The sequence below is a fragment of the Lissotriton helveticus genome, chromosome 3_1, assembly GCF_964261635.1.
Source record: "Lissotriton helveticus chromosome 3_1, aLisHel1.1, whole genome shotgun sequence".
Classification (NCBI taxonomy): Eukaryota; Metazoa; Chordata; class Amphibia; order Caudata; family Salamandridae; genus Lissotriton; species Lissotriton helveticus.
Window position 1 is genome coordinate 132,289,323 of NC_136061.1, and position 18,143 is coordinate 132,307,465.

The following is an 18,143-nucleotide window of genomic DNA, read 5'->3' on the forward strand; positions in this document are numbered from 1 at the left end:
GGAGGATTCCAAAACAGCACGCCGCCGTTTTTTTTGTGTGCCCCTCGAAACTGAGAGTGGGATCCATCCACACTCCCAGGTTCTTTAGTTCCGTCACCGGGAGGGGAGCCGGCCCAAGCTCCGGAGGCCACCACCTATCTCCCCAGAGGTCCGCCCGTCTGCCGACGATCATAACCTCGGTTTTCTTCGCGTTGAGCTGGAGGCAGTTGGTCTCCATCCAGCTTGCCACCGCCCTAAGACCACTCTGAAACTTGGGAGCATCCAGGTCAACATCCCCGCTGATCGTAACCGCTAGCTGAGTGTCATCGGCATATGACACCATGGTCATACCCCATTTCCTGACAACCTCAGCCAGCGGTCTCACGTAAAGGTTGAACAACGTGGGGCTCAGCGAGGACACCTGTGGTACTCCCTGCTTCAGTAGATGGAATTTGGACTGGAACGGTGGCACTGCAACGCTGAAGAAACGATCCTCGAGGAAAGACCGAAACCACTGGAGGGCAGACCCACACACTCCTATCTCCACCAGGCGCTGCAACAGGATTGGATGGGAGACAGTATCAAAGGCGGCGCTCAGATCGAGTAGTACCAGCGCCGCCGTCTGTCCTCCATCCATCACTGTGCGAAGATGTTCAGCCATGGTGAGAAGGGCGGTCTCTGTGCTATGTCCAGCACGGAAACCGTTCTGGGTGGGGTCTAAGATGTTCAGACGGGAGAGGTGGTCGGAAAGAGTCTTATTCACATGGGCCTCCAAAACTTTGGTCGGCCAAGGGAGCAAGGAAATGGGCCGATAACTTTCCGGCTTTTCCGGGTCCAAAGAGGGTTTCTTTAAAATGGGCGAAACCACAGCCCGCTTCCATCTGACAGGGACCGTGCCTGAGGCTAGTGAGATGTTCAACAGAGAAAGGATCGAGGTACGACCCATAAAAAGCTGGTCTCTGAAAAGGGCAGGCTTAAGCAAATCAGCGGGCGACCCGGATTTCACCCGCTGGGCCAAAGTGTCAAAGCCCTTAGTTGTTAATGGAGGCACCACAGACAGCATGGAATCACCAGCCATATAGTCTGGGGTACCTACCGGTTCCCTGACCTCAGGGAATGTTAGGTAGATGTTCTGAACCTTTTCCAGAAAGAACAGGGCAAGAGCCTCGCAGTGTGCCGTAGAACTTGGAGTAATTGCCGAGGCTCGCTTCACAGCCAGATCTTTTACCACCGTAAAGATGGTTTTAGCTGGATTAGGGCTGTTGCCAAATTCCGCAGCGTAAAACGCTGCCCGAGCCTTACATATAGCACGATGGTAAGTGCCCCATGGGGAATGAGTAAATATGTTAATTGTTAAGGTCACCATAATTTACAATATGCGGCCAAGCCGGACAAATCTTGTCTGAAACATGAAGACGGTAGAGCAGTTTTACTCACTGCACTTTGCAATGCCGAGTCTTATATTGACAAGTTTTCTGATTATAGGAGTAAGCCTAAAAGTTACACAGTACAAAGTGTGTGGATTAAAGAGCGTGGGCTTGTTAAATATGTCATGCATGCCACGGGCCGCTTAATGGCTGTCTATTTGTGTTGTATTGTAATTGGATTTACTACCCCTGACGAGGCGTCAAAGTGCTTTTAGGGCGAGTAGCGCGCAACTCTGGAACCCATAAAGGATTAGTGTTGAATTAGTGTTGAATTAGTGTAGTGTAATATGAAAGTAATTTGAGCGGTGGAAATGTTAGTCAGTTATCTGGATTCAGAAGGATAGCGCCAGGATAGAAGAAGGAAAAAGGTTTGCATTTATATGGCACTTGCTACCCCTGACAAGGCGTCAAAGTGCTTTTCTGGCGAGTAGCACGGACTCTGGAACCCATAAAGGATTAGTGTTGAATTAGTGTAGTGTAATATGAAAGTAATTTGAGTAGTGGAAATGTTAGTCAGTTATTTGGATTGAGAAGGATAGCGCTTGTTACCCCTGAGGGGGTGTTGAAGTGCTTTTTTGGTGTATATTTGAATTGTAAAATTCTCACCAGTCTCTAACATTATTAGATATTTCCTAAACTGATGACACAATGCCAAATCTGTTAAGTGACTGCATATATTTTAAAACATATGGGGCCTTAGTCGTCAAGATAAGAGTAAACTGAGAGACAGGTCTGCTGGTAGGAAATGCATAGGATTTAAAAGACAGTACTGCTGTCTGACGCTTGACCCTGCTTCACCACCGGGACCGGAAGCGTGAGGGGTAGGATAATCGCTAATCCAGTGGACGTTAGCATGACATTACAGCTCTACTGTCAGCACCTGCCGGTACATGTTGCCGCGATTACTCGACCCAATTCGGCTATGTCATAAATCTACAGGTACCACTTTCTACCAATGTTGGGAGTACCAGGAGCAGTAGCATAGGACGAATATTGGGAGGACCAGGAGCAGCCGCATAGGACGAATGAAGGACACTTTCCTGAGACAGGTTGACAACAGGAGTTTTCCCTCCGCTCCCCCATGGGGCAAGCAGTTGTTACATTTAGGGCTTGACATTTGGCAGGCGTTTTGGAAGTGGAGAGTGGCACAGGCCACACCCGCACAGTGGTAACTTCTTGCCACCAGTTGGGCTGACAACAGGAGTTTTCCCTCCCCTCTCCCATGGGGCAAGTAGTTGTAACATTTAGGGCTTGACATTTGGCAGGCATTTTGGAAGTGGAGAGTGGCACAGGCCACACCCGCACAGTGGTATCTTCTTGCCACCAGCTGGTAACAACAGAGCCCCCTTCTTCACACTTCGATCCTGATGAATGCTTTGGACCCACTTGGGCCAACACGGCAGAAACATGTTTACCATTTGTACGACAGGTAGGGGACAATAAATTCCCCACACACCGTCCACTGCTTTTAATATCATATAGTTATTAGTCACATTAAAATGTATTTAAAATAACTATAATGATTTTTATCCTCATTCACATTCTCACGGGCCCCAACTTAGTTTAGAAGAGCATCCATGTCGTCAGGTGTATGCCCGCCCTCTATCAAACCAAGTTTTTAGAGGGCGAGGACTGGTCAATGATCGAAGCATGACACCAGGTGGTGTGTGAGATCAGTCCGTCACATTTTGTGAGATGCCCTCACTCACAATACAACCGTAACTTCAATAGGGTCACTATACTAGGGGCAGCTTTTTTTGTGGTAAACAGTATTGGAGGCTACTAGCTCCTAGAACCCTGCGCCTCTTGTTCCCTCCTCCACGCATCGTGAAGTGGATCTGTGATTAGGAACAGTAACATATGCCCAGACTTGGTTACCATGCTCACTGTGGGTAAACAACCTTTACAACAAAACTTTTACAACGCACTACCATTACAACGCGGTCATTACAACGCAAACCATTACCACGCATTGCGCTGGGGGGCGCTCTAGGATAGAGAATAGGTTAATTTACTATCCAATAACCTTCCCTAGTGTCCACGGGGACTGGAGTTGGAATAGTAAATTAAACTATTCACTATCCAGCACCCCAAAGCGCTATGCGTTGTAATGGATTGCGATGTAAAAACCGCGTTGTAAAGGCAGGCGTTGTAATAGCCTGCGTTGTAACGTCATACATCCTCACTGTGCCACTGGATTCAGGCTAGCCTGGCTGATGAGGGGAGATACCCCAAAATCGGTCCCAGGATGCTTGTTTCCGGTCCTGGGAGGACCTGTCTTGGCAGTTCGGACTGGACTGTTCCTATGAGGAGCAGAGTCAAGACTGATTTGCATATGGCAGGATCCAAATAAGGGTGGAGTGGTGAGCAAAAAAATGATGGATTAAACCCAGATCTGTGACGCAGGGTGCCTGTTTGCATTGCTCAGCATTCTGTCCATTGCCTGTTCTTTTTTACTTATAAACAATGATTGGCAAAGCCACTGGGTCTCGCCTTTGAAACCTATTGCCATTTTCAATAGTAATAAGCCATGCTGTACAGCCTCCCCGATGTTATGTAGCCAGTCTATAGAAACAAAGTTAAAAAAAGGCCATATGAAGCAGCAGGCATGCAATTTTGTAGAAAAGAGCATCATGCATATACGAAAGCCAATTTTTTTAAGCACTGATGAAGAGAGTTACACTAAGGGTGGGGTTCCGGAACAAAGAGGGTTGGGGAAAGGGGAGCAACACAGAGGATGCGGGTTCGGTGGAAGAAAAGCAGGAAATGCCGAAACAACTCAGAGGGTGGAGGTGGGGAGGTGTAGCAACCGGTGAGAGAGGAAGAGGGGGCAAGAAACAGAGTGGGGGCAGGGAGGAAAAGGAACAGGCGAGAGAGGAGGTGCAGGTGGGGAGAAGCAACACAGAGGTTGGGGAGGGAAAAAAGAAGCAACAGGCAAAAGAGCAACATGGAGCGGGGGGGAAGCACAAGGGCAAGAAATCAACAGGGGGAAGTACATGATGGCGTGCGCAACATCGAGGGGGGCGGGTGGGGGCATACATGCGACAGAGAGCAACACTGAGCGCAGAGGAAGAGAAGTACATGAGAGACTACACACGCATTCTTATGGAGTGCTTCATCCAAAAGAAAAAAGTAGTGCTTGAAAAGCAAACACATTAGAATCCGGCAAATTAAAGTGACAGGGAAGCCAACCAATGGGCAGGCTCCAAGCCCCTGTATGTCCTTGGTAAGCTCCCAGTAGGTCTTTCGCAGCCAGACAGCTTTGCGGTTTGGTAGGCTCGACCTAAATAACAAGGCAGCAGCAGCAGAATGACTGCCAGCCAGAGACAGACATCGCTGAACGATTTACAGCAGTCACAGAAACATTCCGACCTGTTTGAAGGAATGTGGATTTAAATTGCGGGGGGTGTTATGCAACGTTATGTGCTTGCTAATAACTCCTAACGAGTTCGGGCGCCGTGGAGTTCACCCACGACGGCACATGGTTTTTCTTGTCAGACGTGTTATCTAATCGAAAGTCTCTGCCGCTTGGCTGCTTTTTTTGGCTAACCTTAGCCTGCAGTTCAGATGAAATGATTGCGCCGTAACATGCTTGTTACCTATTATGCATTTCTTATATCACATCTTAGGGATGCGCTGTTATTAAAGTCCACTTCCAAGAGTATCGTCATAAAAACATGCAGAAGCGTGTAAGAAAAAATGAAACCTACTATTCACACACTGCAGCGTCATGGAAGACTTGTGTGACATTGAACATTCAACATACGTAGCTGGTACCTCAGCTTCACATGCATTGCCGTGATTAATTAGCCATACATTATATAACCTACAAATCTGTGCAAAGTACGGAAAATATATTTCTATCTGCTTACATTTCTGACAAGTTTTCGAATATGATACACAGGTCGTGTCGTGCTATTGAAGTAGGTGCAGCATTATAATTAAAACTATTAATAATATGGTGATTTTATTTGTATTATTAATGTGTTTCGTTATTGAAAGTTGGAAGTATGGGATACGGAGCGTCTGGTGTGTGAGGCCAGTTCAGCTTTGTATCCTCCTGGGGTTGATTAACTGAGGTCCTGGGACGAGTCATAATGTTATATGCTATTTATAGTACTGGGACTCTAAACGACTATGGAAGCAAGCGTTTTTTTATATTAATAATATTAATAATCATAAGAATTAACCTGATCACATGTGCCTATTTTTTGTAGGTTGTTTTCCCACATTCTCCCTCACACAGTGGACAGCAGATTAGAAAAGAATGCCCAACGGGGTTCTTAAATATGTGTGTGGTAACGGGAGTTCTGTCAGGGATCACAGGGTGAGCCTGGCCGCCTGCAGCAGCGCTGCGCACCTTCTGGAGGGATGCAGGACAGGCAGCTGATGCCTGCACTGGCAGAGATTGCATCAGCAATAGCATCACTGCAGATGCACAGGCAGCAGCCAGCTGTGCTCTCTGCAGCAGTACAGAGCAGGCAGAAGGGAGAAAAGCTGCACACTCACGTGGGCCCCTGTCGTTGTCAGGCGCTGGTCTTCTCTGTCACAGTGCTGGGAGCTCGGGCCTCATCCCCTGCGCCGGCTGGAAAGGTCTTCACCGCCTCTGCCTTAAGTGCATGTTACAGATGGTCCTGTGCACACTGCTGAACCAGCTCTAATCCCCAGCAGCCGGCTTCATTGCGGGCTTTTAAAGGAGGACCATCCCACCTTAACACCGGCACGGACGTCACTGGCTCGAACGCGAGGAGCTGGGCGGGGCGTGTGGGCTGACGTCAGAGGGCGGCCCTGTCACTCATGGTACAGTAGCCTGTCAGCGGGGAGAGGGGGCGGGCCGTCGCCCCCTGCAGCTGTCTAGCCTCTGGGAAGAAGCGCGCTCACAGCCCCGTTCACAGGCAGGGGTTCAAAGTGTGGAAATTTGGGCAAAAATGACAGAACTGTAATGCCTGCTGCCACAGCCCTTAATTCTACTGTGTGTGTGTGTGTGTTTAATGCTTTTTAATAGCTATACGGCCAGAGCTGCCGACTTTGCAACTGGGAAACAAGGTTTGAGTTTCGGAGTGGGTTCAACATGGAAATTATTCTGGGCAAACTCCTTAACCTCCTATAATACCAACGTGTCCTTGTGTAATGAAATGGTGCTTATGTAAAGCGCCCAATACCTTCGGGTCGAGTCCCTGCTTTATAGATCTGTAATAAAAAAATGTCTAAACGTGTTGCCTGTGGATAGCTAAAACGAACAAGCAACCTGACCAGTGACGGGGTTAGAATGCAGCTACGATCTGGATGCGAGAGATCTTGGCTAGTAATGAGGGTTGGGCTAAAAGGGGAGAACAGAAAAGTATGGAAGTATCTATTGCCATTACTAGTGAAAACGCAGCCTCCCATCAACAGTGGAGCCTAAAAGATGATGCGAGAAAACAGGTAACGAACAAACTGCGGAGTGAAGGTTTGAGGGTGGAAAGGGGAAGGGTGAAGGGCAGGGAGAAGACTAGAGAATGGCTCAGGAGAGAAAAGAAGAGCCGAGTGGATGATGAAAAGGGTGAAGAGGGAAGTGGAAAAAAAGATGGCTAGAGGACAGGAATAAGTGGGACAAGGACTGAACTGAGGGAGAAGAGAAAATGCTTGGAGGAAATGGGGAAATGCAATGTTCGAGCCTGGAAGAGGAAGAAAGGCAGGGCACAAGTCCTAAAATAAAGAAGAAGTGGGGGGACGACAGGAAGTGATGTCACGAAAGGTGGCTTGCACCATCGGGCTCATTGCCTCTTCTCGCTCAGCCCTTTGATGCAGAACTTAAGGCATGACTTTCCTGCATCTGTGATGCATAGGGGGATGTCCACTGTGTGAAGAATTGCAGGAGCTGAGCTGTGGCCCTGATTGTACGCGCGTGAGCAGCGTGCTGTGAGCTCTGATCTCGTCCCACAGAGGCCAAAGAGTGAAGTCCAGCTGTTTGGCAGGGCGGACAGCGTCCACCCAGTAAAATAAGTGGGGGGATGCCGTCCACCTGCGTGGTACCCCGACTTCAGCCCTGAAGAAAGGCAGGGGGCAGCAGCCAAAGTGCATTACAAAAGTATGGTAACTGTAATCCTAAGTGCAATGGGGGCAAGGTGGGGGGGTCCAGGGTATGCTTTAGCACTCGTGGCGCCCCATGCGACAAACTTTGTTGGTGCTCCCAACCAATCCATGGTGGAGGTGGTGACCACCTCCACCACGGATTCTCTCACCACTAACTTTTGACAGTGCCCCTCAAGTCTCCGTAACCACTCTTTCAGATGCATTTAATTAGTAATATAGCACCACTCATACCAGTGTAAGGTGTCAGAGCACTTTGCATCACACACGCATTACACAGAGACCATCATTCATACATGTGTAAATCAGTGTATAGGGAATGTTATATAAGCCAGAGGATTACAAGATGTAGGAGTGATGGCATCCATAATGGGAGGCAGTACAGTTGAGTGCTTGGTCTGGGGAAGCACAAAATCCCAATTGAACACAAAACACCATAGTTGGGGGTTCTCTTTAAAAATAAGAATCGGTTTCTACCCAAATGAACCCTGTTTGCAACATTAAGCTATGCTCTAATCTATACTTTGCAGTGGGCATGCAGTTCTTTGATGACAATGATAATTCACTTTTCTATATTCGGATATTCACTGATAAACTGCAAGTAACAAGATGTCTCTTAAAATTAGCAGTGATTCACTGGCCTATTTACATTACACACACTTCGTAATCCCCATGGTACATGTTCTTAGTAGCAGGCTGTGCTATTTTATGATCAGTCATAACCTAATCTAGACAAAACTCGGATCTTTCTCCAGAAAGAACATTAATCACCAGATTTATCTGGACATGTTTATTGTTGCCTGGAAATTGCTGGAGGCAAGGAACATGACAACAGGTGCTTTTAAAACCAAAATACACTTGCAAATACTGAGCCCCCTCAAGTCAGCATCCGGTGCGGTGGCACGGGTCGCACCACACTTGAGCAGGCTCTGGTTGGGTCAAAGGCATGGCTAAAAAGAACACAATATTCTCCAACTATTCTGTATATGTTTCACCTTCAGGTAACTGCATATAAAATAATCTACACCTTAAATGAACAAGCATTGGCAAAGCCAATAGTTTATGCCTATGTGAGATCTATATGCTTTGCCAATATTTTTAGACATTTTGCACAGCAGAGCAGGGTGCTATGTAACTTGCCTTTAAGTAAAGGGGAAAAAAAGCGATACGTTGCAGCCAGTGCCAACTGTGGCATAGCACTATTTTGTCTTTAATCTATGTTGGCCAGTAGCTAGCACTGCTGCGCAATATGTTAAAGAAAAGTGTATGGGGACAAGCTACACAATGGAGTTGTGAGGAAGGAGGGAGGGAGAATCAACAACAGACAGTGGGGGGGGGAACAAGGCATAGGAGGTGCAGGGGATGGAGCAGCAACAATGGATAGTGAGGGGGAAGAAACAAGGGATATGCGGTGCAGGGGAGGGACCATCTTCAACGCACAGTAGGAGGAGGACGGGTACAAGCTGCACAAAGGAGGTGTGGAGTAGGAGGGAGCAGGAAAAAGGCGGACAGTGAGAATACGGCGGTGGGACAAGCAACATGAGGGAGAGGTTGGTTAGAGGACAGGCTGCAGACACATGCACTCTTCTAGAGTGTATATCAATAAGTTAAAAAAAAGTACTTGTACGATCCTACGGCACGTGGAAGGGCACTGGCTACAAACCGGAAGTTGTATTAGGCCCAAGCTCCATGACAGAGACAACAGTGAAACTCCGGGAGGAAGCAGGAAGGAGCAGGTGGCATGAACCAATCATACGCAAGCAAACAAGCGTGACATTGAAGCCAACCAATCGTAAGCAATGGGTGGGCTAAAAGCATGTTTACGTTTTTTTAAAAATAAATGCACGGTAAAGTAATTAGTGGGAAATACACTATAACAAATAATTGAAGATAAGCTGCCACATGAGCGTTAAAAAAATGAAAGTTTAAGATAAAGTGCTTGTAAAACAGATTTTATTAATAGAAAGACTGTACCTAATACAATCATTTTATAACTGTCCATTAATAGCACGCACTCAGCAGCTGAGCTGATAACACCCTCACACAAGCACTTAAAAAGAATACTTCTTTGACATCAGGAAGCTTCAATTGGCACCATCATTTAAAGCCAATATCAGCTTCCAGGCAGCCCTTACTTTTGAAGATTAACCAATTGCACACACTTATATTTCCTTCACGTAGCAGGCACCTAGGCAAGAAGGTGTGTTTTTAGGTCTCGGCTAGACAGCGCATGCACGGTCTCTTCGAGGCATGTTGTTTACAGTTAGTGTGTTACAGCGCACCCTTAGAGAAGAAACATGCTGTTTACAGTTACACGCTCCTTTCTCATCTCCCATTACCCCACTCCAATCCAGCCCCTTCTATTCCACTCCAATCTACTCCATACCACCTCAGTCTGCCCTAGTCTACACCAATATACCCTACTCCAATCTACCCCACTCCAATATACCCCAAACTACACCACTCAATCCATTCAATCTACCCAACCCATTTTACTCCATCTATCTCACTCCAATCTACCCCAAACTATTCCACTCCAATCTACCCCACTGAAATCTACACGCTACTTCAATCTACACCAATATAAACCACTCCAATTTGCCCCACTATACCCCACACCAAACTACCCCACTCTGACTATGCCAGTCTATCCAAACTACCTCACTCAAATCTACCCCAATCTGACCCAATCTACCCCACCCAACCCCAATCCAATTTACCCTAATCTATCCTATTGCAATCTACCCCACTCTAATCTACTCCAATGTGCCCATCCATTCTACACTACTCAAATCTATGCCCCCCAATCTACTCCACCCAACTTACCCCACTCCAATTTACCCCATTCTATCCCACTCCAATTTACACCCGGCCCTACCCCACACAAATCTAACCCACCCAAATCTACCCACTCCAATCTACCCCAACCCCACCTACCCCACTCCAACGTACAGCCTATCCAAACTACCCCAATCTAATCTACCTCAATTTAGCCCACTCCAATCTACCCCAATCTGCCCAACCCAATCTACCTCAGTCTATCGTAATCCAATCTACCCCACTCCAACCTTTTGCACCTCAACCTATCCAACCCCAATCTACCCACTCCAATCTACCCCACCATAATCTATCTCAATCTATCCTAATCCAATCTACCCCACTTCAATCTTTTTCACTTCAATCGATCAAACCCCAATCTACCCCACTCCATCTACCCCACTCCAATCTACCCAATCCACTCTAACCCACACCAATCTACTCCACCCCAATCTACCACAATCTGCTCCAATGTGCCCCAATTTACACCACCCCAATCTACCTCAATCTACCTACCCCAATCTACCTTAACCTTTCCCACTCTAATTTACACCAATTTACCCCACCTATATCTACTGCATTTACCCCACCCAGTCTTCTCCACCTCAATTTACCCCACTCCAACCTCAATTTACCCCACTCCAGTCTACTCCATCTATCGCACTTCAATCTTCCCCACCCCAATTGATCCCAAACTACCTCACTACGGTTTACCCCGCTACGATCTACCACATTTACCCTACTCTAATCTACCCCACTATAATCAACACCAATGTAACCCTACTCCAATCTACCCCTTCAATCTTCCCCAGTCTACCCCACTTCAATCTACTCCAGCCTAGCCCACTCCAACTACTTCAGTCTACCCCATCTATCCCACCATAATGTACACCACTCCAATCTACCCTAACCTGCCCCACTCCAATGTACCACAATCTACCAACTCCAGGTAACCCACTCCAATGAATACCAATCTACCCTAGTCTGCCACACCCCAATTTACCCAATGCACCCCAACTCAATCTACCTCACCCCACCTACCCAAATCTACCCACTCCAATCCACCTTAAGCTATCCCACTCCAAACTACCCAACTACAATTTACACCAACCTACCCCACTCCAATCTACTCCGCGACAATCTACGGCGGCAGGAGATGCAAACCCTGGATAGGGGATCATTTAGAGCTCTACAAGTGTCCCAATTCTGATAGAATAAATAGTGTAGGGCGAGAGCTCGAAGCATGATTCAGGTAAGTGAAGTTTAAAAGTTCTGTTGATCTCTTTACGGTTCTGTGGCCTGATGCCCTCTCAAAAAGTTTCTCTCACATCCTTCCAGATTTAATGTATATTGTTACCTATTGAAAGCACTCCATGATTAACTGTGCCCTTACATTAGGCAACTGACTCAAAATTCTCAAACTTGCATTGAGCTCTCACAGTGTACCTCTTTCTTCACCTCTGGAGCTGTACTGTGTTGGTATTTTTGTAGATCTTTCCATATCTCTTTAGAGGTCTCAAGCCCATTTCTGGATGGACCGACTGCATTATTTATATATTGTTGTTTCATGTCCCTGGGAGGTCTTGAAGACTTTTGATTTCCATTGCGTTTCTGGACTCCCTCGGAGTGCTTGGTTGAAAGGGTGTTGTATATGGATTTGGCTTATATAATATGATGACCGAAATTAGGTTGGTGCAATAGGGTGGTGGGTGCACATCACATCGACTGTTGCCGTGCATAATCATAGGAGTTGCAGAAAGGAACAAGTTACTTACCTTTCGTAATGGTCCTAATGTTATGTTATGTTATAGGAGCTTATATAGCGCACAGCTTCCTCAGCGAAGGGGCGTCCCGGCGCTTCCAACAACAGAAAAACAGAACTGATTACTACAGCGGGAAGCTCTAACATAACAACGGCCAAAATAAACTATTTTAGAGGAAAGAGGTATGTTTTGATGCCCACTCTTGTCTTTCTTTCTTATGTGCCCAAGTCCAAACAGTGAAATGTCTTTTTAGTATCCAAAAGCCACACCTTCACACACTACCATGTAACACACAGGACAGTATGAACATCCTGGAGAGATGTTTTCTAGAAAGAGAACCACCGCCAAAGCCCCACCAGCAAGAAAATTAAAAGCCGATCTTGCTCTAACAAAGCACCTCTCCTCCTGGGGACGAAATCAGAAGATCATGACCAAGCATTGATATCTTCATTTAGTTGTGAGACATTAATCTACTCTTCTGTTGTCTGCAGGCCTGTGAGCCTCCCTCTTCTGGGTAGCCAGATCTTTAAAACAGTGGAGTCAAATTATGTAATGCAAAACTGAGTTAGATGGAAATATTTTTCAACGAAATATAGGCTGTTATATTGATTTACTGTCTTTAATGTATGGTTTAAAACAATAGTCTAATATATTGTAGAGATAGCGAGGTGCTGGGATACATAGGTAAGACGTAATAGCGTAATAGTGCATTCAGTGTAATACGAGTATGATGGGCCCACCTCAGGTATTGTTACGCCACTGGACAGAAGTGACGTTACCAGAGGGCATGGGGAGACTCTAGTCCAGATGCATTTTTTATGTTTCATCCTCGTGTCTCATTACTTTGGGACTCCCCTTCTGTGTACACCTGATCCACTCTATACACCCAGACAAGAAAAAACTTGTCAGAAAGATAAATGAGAAGTGTGAAGGTCCCCTTAAAGAATGGACAGGTTGGGAGTTCCTTGAGAGCAGTATCAAATCAGGTGCATATGCCAGTTTAACATCACATGGGTTATGAAGTGTTTCTGAACATTCATGTTGACATATCCTCTAATGTTCCTCTGGTACTGCTGAGTTCACTGTAAGCTCCACTGGTACCCCATGCATATCCCACCACCCTCTGTGTACCCACTGGATGGTATCACCACTGTGGCCCAAGAGTGGCTATTGACCATATAGGTAAGAATGAGACAGTGAGTGAAAGAATGCATGGCAAAAACGAGTTAGAAGAAAAGAGCATAAAATCTGCCTTTTCTGTGTGTTCCTTATGGCTTTGTCACCTTTGACTGGACCCTCTATTTTTGCTGGCTTTAGAACTCTGTGGCCGTTACCCATGCTAACCAGTAATAAAGTGCCTGTGCCACCCCTTTAAAACATGGTTACATTGGCATATTTATCTTATCTATAAGTCTCTAGAATACAGTACAAAGTGTGCACAGGGCCTAGAAGTTAAATGCTAGCAGTGGACTGCTGGAATGGTAACGTGGGAAGACCCCATAAACCCTTGGATGCTTGGACAATATAAATAATATCGGGTAAAGTGTGCAACTTATAGTAGCTTATGTTCAGAATATTTAGAAGGTTCAGTTCTATCAAATCTTGACCCAATAGTGGAAAATGTAAAAACTTAATTAATCACAAAAGAGGGCACCGCGCTAAAACATGTAGCGTGGCACCCGTGCATGTGAAAGTTTAAAAAGAAAAAAAGCACCGAGTAGGGAGCCGTGCTAAAACAAAGCGACTCACCCCTGCATAAAGATGTTTGTGAGGTTGAAGGTTGTGCTCCACGGAAAGAAGCGCTGCGCTCTATACGAAAAGAAGTCCCTAAACGAGCCAAAAAGGACAACTACAGAGTAAGTAAACTGTAGTTAGTCGGTGCTGCTCAAGATGAAACGGAAGTGACATATCCGGAACTCCAACCAATCAGGAGGCAGAAAATAAAAAGTTGGGGCGCTAGAGAGCGCGCAAGCAGAATGGCCGAACTGGTGTGAGGCTCCTGCGTCCTGGAATCACAATCCTACAATTATCCTGAGTAAATGACTGCATACCTCACCTAAAAGGGGTGGCACGTAAAGAACTGACCCCCTCGCAACTCGGTGCAAGTATCAAAGAGATCGCTGTTGGGGAACTGGCCTTCCGGACACCTGAAGACTGCCGTGCCGCAGGTTGAAACAGCGCGAGATTGGGGAGCGTCCGCCACGCTCAGGAAAGGACGGGGCTCTACACGCGGCTGCTGGGCCGCACGCCCGAGTGAAGCATAGAAGTCCGCCCGCGGTCGGACGAAAACTGGCGGGCCCTACCAAAGGCCGTGATTGAGGGTGCAGCGGGGGGGCAGCAGCGGTACACGGCGCTGGGCATTGCATGAGGCTCTGTTTGTGGCTGGCGCCTGGCGGTGAGGACACTCTGGAGCGGGCGAAAGCGAGGCCGGACGGAGCCCTCGTTGGAGCATTGGCTGCGAGACAGACCGCCGGCGCCCCTTTTCGAGGACGGTGAGAGCCGGCGGGGAAGAGGAGTGAGTGAGGCGGGACACGAGAGAGGTGTCGCAGTCCCGTCAACCCTCCCCCCCGCACGGCAGAGAGAACGAGCTGTGCAAAGGGCACCGCCATCGGGGGTAGAAGCGGACACAGGAAACCGGGATTTCTATGCCTCCGAGCAGCGTTACCAGATGAGGTGTCTGGAATAACAGGCGAGGTGGACCTGGGGACTACGGGAGGCAGCTGCAGGGCGATACGTTGTGGGGGAGAGTCAGAGCGGCCACCAGAGGACAGGCTCTGCACACACAGTACCAGTGCAACAAGTAAGGAGTATGCGGTACCGGGAGGAGGGCCCCTGAGGCCTTCTGGAGGTGCTTGCACGACGGTGGGTGGTACGAAGGTGGCGGCGAGGCTGTCGGCCCCCTGCCCCCGCCCTGAGGGAACCAGGGCGGAGTACGGGAACAGCTGAAAGGACACCGGCTCCCCCCCTTACGCATGGGCATTGCGCGGAGAGTGGTGCTAGGATATCATAGAGCACATGCACGCCAGAGACTGACCCTGCTGCTGGAGTGGGGAGACCGCACGACTGCTGTGGATTAATTGTAGCAAGCGCCTGGGCTAGCACATTGAGGCAGACATGGGGAAGCCTGACACCAGGCAACCGAAACTGAACTTTGACGCGGCGAAGAAGGGGAACAGGCCCACACAAGACGAACAGGACTTGGAATCTCAGTCGCAATCCAATGGAGGGGCCACGGCACAAGCATCGGATATGAATAATATCCTGCAAGAGATAGGACAAGGATTTGCAACGCCAGTGGACAAAGTAGACCGGATGTCATCCAGAATGGATGCTATAGCCCAAAAGCTAGACGGGCATGAAGAACGCATGAAGGAGGCGGAGCGCAGGATTTCCGATGTAGATGATGTCACTGCAAGCCACACCACCCAACTTACGAGAATGGAAAAATTACTGCGTACTGTAGTAGCGAAAAATGAGGATTTGGATGCCCGCAGCAGGCGCAAAAACATACGCGTCGTAAGTGTGCCGGAATCGACCAATACTGGTAGAATGGAGGACTATATAGAGACTTTACTATTGGCGACTATTGGAAAAGAGGCGTTCTCCTCACAGTTTATAGCAGAACGGGCGCACAGATCACTTGGTCCACGACCGACGCCGGGCAACCCCCCGCGCCCCATCATCACCAGGCTATGGAACTACCGGGATCGTGACGTGGCTCTCCGTGCGGCGCGACACAGGCAGACGTTGACATATGATGGCGTCACTTTCTCGATATACCCGGATTTCACTCCCATAGTGCAGGAAGAGAGACGCAAGTTCGTAGAAGTCAAGAAGAAGCTGAGAGCGGCGCAAATTAACTACGCGCTACTGTACCCGTCGAAACTCAGAGTAACACATCAGGGGAAACAAAGGTTTTTCATGAGCCTGCAGCAAATAGAAGATTTTCTCAGAACCGTGAAGCATGCGACTCGGAATGGAGGGTGTCTGGGGGCCTCCCAGAATCCTGATCGTAATGAAGACAACGATGACATGGAATGACTATTCCCCAAAACTGCTGACACGTGCCACATGGTACTGAGTGGCTATCTGAGATGCACTGGCGAGAAGAGAAATGAAGGCGGTGAGATATCCTCTATTGACTCATTTGCTAATAAGTTATTAATATTCCAGGCTCCGCTTCCAACCCCCCCTGTGGTGAAAGGCGAGATGCTGGGGGGGCTTAAGAGGAGTGGAGAGACTGCATAGCTATCTAGACATGACTACCCCCACGGGTTTTCCCCCACGAAAGGCAATGACACTGTTGGGGAGGGGTGTAATGTTGAGTTTATTGCGGTTGCAGGAGGGGTGTGGGACTTGGATACTGGCAAATTTGGGTTGCTTCAGTGAGAGGGTTGAGAGGGGAAGTTGGGTTGTTAAGGTTGTAAGAGAAGGCATGTGTACGATCATTTCCCGTAGGGGAGACTGGCTAGGTAGGGCAGGCAGGATACGGCATCTGAGAAGAGTACTTTTAAAAAGGATGTCTGCAAGTGCAGGATCGGGAACACGTTGCATGCATTACACTTTTATATCAGGTAGCAGACAGATGTTATGGCTGATCCGACTGTAGATATCTTAAACATTGTTACATGGAATGTTCGGGGGTTGGACGAAAGAAAGAAAAGGCAGATACTGTCATATCTGGACAGACACAATGTGCATATAGCTATGCTGCAGGAAACTGATTTAGCGCGTCAGAAACAACATACCTTTGCCATCAGATGGGCGGAGCATAGAATCTTCTCCTCTTACTCTACATGTGCACGGGGAACAGCGATATTGATAAGGAAACAGGTCCCCTTCAGGATGGAGGGCGTGGAGGAGGATCCGGAGGGAAGGTATTGCCTCGCGTGGGGCCGGCTGGGTACAACGTCAATTACACTTGCATGCTGCTACGGACCAAACACAGATGACCCTGGGTACTTCGACATTCTCTGGTCAAAGATCTTTGAGATAGATTCCACCCATATCATATGGGGAGGAGATTTTAATGTGACTTATAACCCTCGGTTAGATAGATCGCATCCCGCCCCCCACCATTACTCTAAAGCGCAGGGAGTGTTATAATAGATCATTACTGCCTACCAGTTGACAGATACCTGGAGACATAAGTTCCCCAGTGGGAAGGAAGGCACACATTTTACTGCGCAGGCGCGATCCTGGGCCCGGCTGGACTATTTTTTAGTGTCCAGGGGTATGGCTTCTGCGGTGGCAGAGGTACAGCACCTGGTACAAAAGGGGGTGGTGATGGACGGAGCATCTGTACCAATCAAACACTCACACCCAGTCAACAGTTCTGGGTTTAATCCATCACCGTTTTTTAGCCCACTCTGCCACCCCAGTTCAGACATGGCCATATGCAAATCAGTCTGACCCTGTGCCTCATGGGAACAGTCCAGCCCGAACTGCCAAACCATGCCTTCCCTGGACCGGAAACAAGCTTCCGAGGACCGGTTTCTGGCATTTCAGTCATCTTCAGCCCGGCTTGCTTGAATCCAGTGGCAAAGTGAGCAAGGGACTCACGTCTGAGCATACCCTGCCAACTTATGGCGAACAAAGTGGTACAAAAGGGGGTGGTGATGGACGTAGCATCTGTACCAATCAAACACTCACACCCAGTTAACAGATCTGGGTTTAATCCATCACCGTTTTTTAGCCCGAGGTACAGCACCTGGCCAGGACCTACTCGGATCATGCACTAGTAGTGTTGGGGCTTTCCACTCCCGACTTTAGCACACCTCGCAGTCCTTGGCGGCTACATGCCCCCATCTTGTTTGACTTAGTTTTTCAGGAGTTACGGACGGAAATCAGCGACTTTTTTTAACGCAATAAGGACTCGGTCGATAGTGTTGCTACTGTATGGGAGGCCTTTAAGGTAACACTCAGGGGATGTTGCATAGCTAAGGGGGCTGGAGTTCTTAGGGACATCCTGCATACTCTGCGATCCCTAGAAACAGAACTGAAAGCATTAGAGTGGGAACTCGCAGAGAGTCCAAGAAGCGCCACGCAAGCGGCATTCAGGGAGAAGCTCACAGAATATATGGAA

General features: G+C 48.0%; 1 protein-coding gene across 4 annotated transcripts in view; it reads right to left on the reverse strand.

The window, feature by feature from the left end:
* PSPH (phosphoserine phosphatase) overlaps positions 1 to 18,143 on the reverse strand; it is a 186,839-nt gene that overhangs the window by 71,249 nt on the left and 97,447 nt on the right. Inside the window, exon 1 of one of the 4 annotated variants that reach the window (XM_078679393.1) lies at positions 5,916 to 6,093. The exons of the other annotated variants lie outside the window; for them this stretch is intronic. The gene's annotated coding sequence lies outside the window, so the exon portion shown is untranslated. Of the gene's footprint in view, positions 1 to 5,915; positions 6,094 to 18,143 lie in introns of those variants that run through there. 4 annotated transcript variants of the gene reach the window in all.